Source organism: Triticum aestivum, chromosome 4B (genome assembly GCF_018294505.1).
Source record: "Triticum aestivum cultivar Chinese Spring chromosome 4B, IWGSC CS RefSeq v2.1, whole genome shotgun sequence".
Taxonomy (NCBI): Eukaryota; Viridiplantae; Streptophyta; class Magnoliopsida; order Poales; family Poaceae; genus Triticum; species Triticum aestivum.
In genome coordinates, this window is record NC_057804.1 from 102,936,831 (window position 1) to 102,942,756 (window position 5,926).

A 5,926-nucleotide genomic window follows, 5' to 3' on the forward strand; every position below is an offset into this window, starting at 1 on the left:
CAATTTGTAGTTCTGGTTGAAGCTCGGAAATAAGACATTCAGGCAAGTCAAGATTCAGGTTAAAAGATGGCGATATTCATGCTTCGATATTAAGTTCAGAAAGCAATGGCTCATTCCATAAAGTATGCTCTTTCTAGTTCCACATCTAGTACGACATTCCTCGGTATGGAAGCCATCGAGGGGTTTTACCAGGTTTATGCAGCAATGTGGGACTCACAGCACTAACATGAACTAAGAATCATACATGAGGCGTTCTACTACTTGTGAACTGCGTTGGGATTTCCCCGAAGAGGAGGGGATGATGCAATACGGTAGAGATAAGCATTTCCTTCAGTTAAGAACCAAGGTTATCAATCCAGTAGAAGAACCAAGCAACACCCCGTTGGTAGTACCTGCACACAAACAACAAATCCTTGCAACCCAACGCGAACAAGGGGTTGCCAATCCCTTGACGGTTACGAGCAAGATAAAATTGTATGGTATTTGATAGATAGATCGGACAAAAATACAAAATAAAATAAATAAAAGAAAATTGCAACAAGGTATTTTTAGCATTTTTATATGATAAAAGGTAGACCTGGGGGCCATAGTTTTCACTAGAGGCTTCTCTCGAGAAAATAGCATACAGTGGGTAGACAAATTATTGTTGGGCAATTGATAGAAAAGCAAATAGATATCCAAGGCAATGATCATGTATATATGCATCAAGTCTGAGACAAGTAGACCTGAACGATTATGCATCTACTACTATTACTCCACACATCGACCGCTATCCAGCATGCATTTAGAGTATTAAGTTCGTAAAGAATGGAGTAACGCTATAACACCCTGGTTTTTGGCCCTTTTCTTTTTCTTTTGATTTTCTTTGGATTTTTGCTTTGGATTTCTTTTCCGTGGCTTTGTGGTCTAGAAACATGGAAAGATTATCTCTTCTTCCTTTCCAGAGTGGCTTGTCAATCATAAATCCATCCAAGACCATGTCACTTCCATTTTTCACCAATCCCAAATTATTTTTCTTGGGAATATTCCTTTTTCTACTAAAGGAATAATCCTTTTTGCCCCAGGTTGTGAAGCAATCTACATTTCTGCCTTGCCATTAATTCCCACAAAATTCTCATAATTCCGTTGGGACATAACTTCCACATATATGTCAAAACATTTCCATGTCCAGTTCAAAAATAATTCACAAATATTCTTTTTCCTATTCTGCCCTGAATGGCACTTTGTGAAGGAAGTGTCATTTATATGTTTTTGATTGCCCTGAAACTTTTCGGGCACTCTCTCATGTCCATATCATTGCCACATGCAAAAATTCAACTTCATCTTCCTTGTAAACATTCCTCAACTAATTTCCAAAGTTTCTGACCAGAAAGAAACTTTGTGAATGAGGTACTAGCTAGGATTGTCCAAATGTGAAATTTTGCCATGTTCTCAATACATATCATCACTATCCACAAGATTTGAACTCCATCCGATCACCCATGTGAGCACACCATCCAATCTTTGATTCTGGTCAAAATTTTAGTTTGTGAAGCAATTATATTTTATATTGCTTCATAATTGCTAAAATTTTACCAGAGCATTTGTCAGGACCCCGATTCTATGCCACACCGATCTAGCATGTAACACCTCATATCACTTTGCGGCCTCACGCACGGTATTCCCACTGGTGTCGCCTTACCATGCCCGGGACCGTTTGCGCCTTTTGGCACACGTATATGATAGTGTCGCTAGCATCCATATGACAAAGAACCCGGGCTGACATGGCTAGTCGTGAACCCAAAGTGGCACTAACTTACAGGGACAGGCATACATGACCCAACATCGAACGTGTCGGTCATCAGCGAGTGAATCCGGGCTGTAGCAACTAGGCTAGCAGGACTCCGGTAAATCGGGCTGTAGCAGGCTAACAGGACTTCGGTAGATACTGCGTGACATTTCCCCGAAGGGACAGACACAGGAACGAAGAAGGACACATGCCGGCCAGCCTAAGTGTTCCAGAGCAGTAGCAAACTACCAGGGCTCGGTGGAAGCACTAGGAGACATTTCCCGATAAGAGAGGCTACTAAGGATAAACAACTAGATAGTCAGATCCCACACATAGCAATACACATTACACGTACGCATAACATGCAAGTATGTGCTATACAACATGGCATCACAACAGAACTCAACGACTCATATAAATAAGGCTCAAAGAGCCATCATAGCATTATTACAAACAGGGGTCACATGACCCAACAGTCAGAGCAAACAAGCAACAGGCGGAAGCATTACATGTCTGAGTGCAGACATCTACAAATGAAAAAGGCTGAAGAGCCTGACTATCTACATCATCCGGTCAAGATCGTAGCTGAGGTACAAGCTATTTGTCGAAGTCCACGAGAACACTAGTAAGACCGAAATCTCCGCTGCAAAAACATAAATAAAGCAACATGAGTACAAAGGTACTCAGCAAGACTTACATCAGATCCTATCATACATGCATTTGTATCAAGAGGGTAATGTGGGGTTTAGTTGTAGCAAGCCAGCTTTGACTCAGTGGCTATCCTTTTCTACGACTATGAGAAACTTCTTTGAGGTGAGATGGCGCACACGAGTCCACTACTCACCACACAATACACTACTATGGATTCATCCCCGTCTCCCTACGAGAAGGCCATTCATAGCACTCACACTTGTCTTGAGCATTTTAGAGTATCCACTTCAAGTTATCTATGTACCATGTAAGCATCCAAGAAGTCCATAACCGTGGACCCGGCTATTCGAATAGATCATGTTAACCCTGCAGGGGTGTACTTCTTCACACACGCTCTCGCCACTTACCGCCATGTACACGTCATGTATCTCGGCAACCTTCAAGCGGAAGCCTGGCGAGGGTGTCGGCCATGACCTGACTAACCACACAAGACTCTAGTCCAGGTTTATCGCATATTCGGGTTCCATCCGCAAGGAGATCCGGCCGGGGTGTCGCTCACGACCCCAAACGATGTGTGCTGGGTTCCCAAGCCCACCTCGCCGGATGGATCTATGCTTGGTACATCGTGCCACTTGTGCCTAGTCTGTCCCAAGCCCACCTGGCCGGGTGCCACTTGGTAGACTACTAACACTACCTACAAACACCAGAAACTAGTTGCGACTCCTGGACAGAGACCAAGTTGGTTAATAAGTCGAGAGGGGCCGAGTTACCGGAACCCAATGTGTGGTAGTATCGAGTCATTGGACAACATACATAGAACTCAGTGCTTAAGGACGGTTGCATTGAGATAACCCACCATGTACTCCTACATGGCCTCTCACCGCTACCTTTACCAAATCGTGTTCACACACTTAACTCTCAGCATCAGAACATAGCACTGCACTCCAATTCATTCCCAATGAATCAGACCTGACACACTCTAAGCAATAGCAGGCATGGCATGGTAGGAACACAACAGTGGCTTCAATCAACTCCTACACATGCTAGTGGGTTTCAACTATTTACTGTGGCAATGACGGGTCATGCAGAGGAATGGGTTCAACTACCGCAGCACAAAGTAGCAGTTGAAACGTTGTTGTCCTAATGCAATAACTGAGAGCAGGAGCGACAGAGTAGGATTGTATCGGAATGAACAAGGGGGTTTGCTTGCCTGGTAGATCAACAAGGAAGGCATTGCTCCTCAGACAGGTACTCTGGAACGGTCTCTAGAGCAGGACCTATCGAGAACGAACGGTGTCGACAATCAAAACACAAGCATATGTAACAATATGATGCATGAACATGGCATGTAGATGTGATGCTGTTTGAGCTAATACAACTAGTATTCAAATTGAATGAAGTCCATTTGAATCAAGGGTTCAAATGCAACTCCAAATTAAGCTCTTATATATGCCATTTTAGTGTTTCACTTATACAGTAGGTATAAGTTGGTTTTACATGCATGAAACTGGTACCAATGGATAGATTGCATTTTTCTGATAATTTTTCATATATAAATTATTTCAATCTGAGCTACGGTTGAATTTCTATGAATTTTTGAAGTTTGAAACATTTTCTGGAATTTCCTGATTAATTTTAAATCCAGAAAAGAATTAACTGCGTCAGCACTGCGTCACTGTGACGTCAGCGAGTCAACTGCGCCTGACCAGGTCAAACCTGACCAGTGGGGTCCACACGTCAGTGACTCAAGGTTAAACAGGGGATAGTTTAAGCCTAATTAAAAGATTAGTGGCGCTAGGGCCCACTGGTCAGTGTCAGGGGTTAAATAAGCGGTGATTAGCACTAAGCTAATCACCTGACGGGCCAGACCCACCTGACAGGCCGGCGCGGTCAAGGCGGTTAACCCCACCGGCGTTAAGCCGCCGGCGAGGCCCGAAACGGCGGAGCACCGCGGAAACGGGCTACGGTGCCTCGTTCGCAGCGTGGTTGGGCTCGTTCGAGAGCCCAAACCAGCGCGCGTCAGGCGGTGGTGCCAGCCGGGCCTAGGGTGGCCGGATGCGACAGCGAGGAGCTCGGCCGCGGCGGCCAGAGCTCGGGTGAGGCACGAGGGGCGCTGTGGTGCGCGTGCAGGAGAGTTGGAGTGCTGGTGTGTGCGTGCGTGATGCGGCGAGGGCGATGGACACGCCCGGTGGACCAAATGGTCGCCGGAGGTGCGTTGGCGGTGAGCGCAGGCGGCGGCGGGTGCGGTCGAGCTAGGTGCAGTCGCTACAGCGTGCGAGGAGGAGAACGGATAGGGGGAGAGCGGCCAGTAGCTCACAGCGGTTCGGACGAGGCGGTCGGCGAGCTCGGGGAGGGGCTGGTGACGACGTAAGGTCGCCGGCGATCTCGGTGGCCGTGGGTCAAAATGACGATGTTGACGGCGTTCCAGGGCGCTCCGGCTTGCGTGGCTCGGCGGAGATCTTCAGAACGAGGAGGCGGAGCTCCTGCGCGTGTCGGAGAGGCGAGGGGGGGGTGGCTACGGCAACGGTGGTCGGTGGCGACGGTGCCGCTCGGCCGTGAGAGAGAGAGAGCGAGGGAGAGGAGAGGAGAGGACCGGGGAAGAGTGAGAGGGGTACGGGGCGGCACCGAGAAGAGGCATCGCGGCGTCGCGCTAGCAGGGGAGGCAGGCAGGCGAGCTGGTGGCGTGGCGCTCTACCCGTGCGCGCGTGTCGGCCACACGCCTGGCCTACTGGCGCCTGGAGGACGACGGCGGTGGTGGGCTGGGCCGGCCTGTCGGCCGCTGGGCTGCCAGGTAAGTTGGCCCAGGTAGGGTTTTTCCATTTTGTTTCTCTTTTCTATTTTCTAACATTTGTTTGGTTTAATAAAAATACTAAACCATTTTATTTTCTTATGCCAATTTTTATAGAAGCTAGTTATATTATTACAGAGCTCCTTAATAAATGGCATAGTTTTTGGACATATATTATATATATAACAAATATATATCCAATGCAAATATTTATGCATTAATTCCAAATGCCCAAAATAAATACTTATGGGCTCTTAAAAATATTGGTTTGATTTTTATCTCTGTCCAATATTTTCAGAGAGTAACATGAGCATTTTCTTGGACCTTTTTGGAGCAATTTTTATTTGGGTCATTTCCAAAAATGATTCTGAGGGTTTCACAAATCCCCATTTCAAAATTAAATGGAATTTAAACATGATGCAGAAATGACTAGCTAGCCTTGAGCATACCAGAACTAGGGATGTGACAACTCGCCCCCACTTGAAAGAATCTCGTCCCGAGATTCAGGGGTCGACGGAAAGAAAGCGGGGTACTCCAATCGAAGACGATCTTCTCGCTCCCAAGTAGCTTCTCTCTCGAAATGATGAGACCACTGAACCTTGAGAAACTTGATGTTATGACGTCGAGTGACACGCTCTGCTTGATCAAGAATGCGAACCGGGTACTCTCGGTATGTGAGTTTATCTTGGAGATCAAGCGTTTCGTGGTCCACTCCGCGG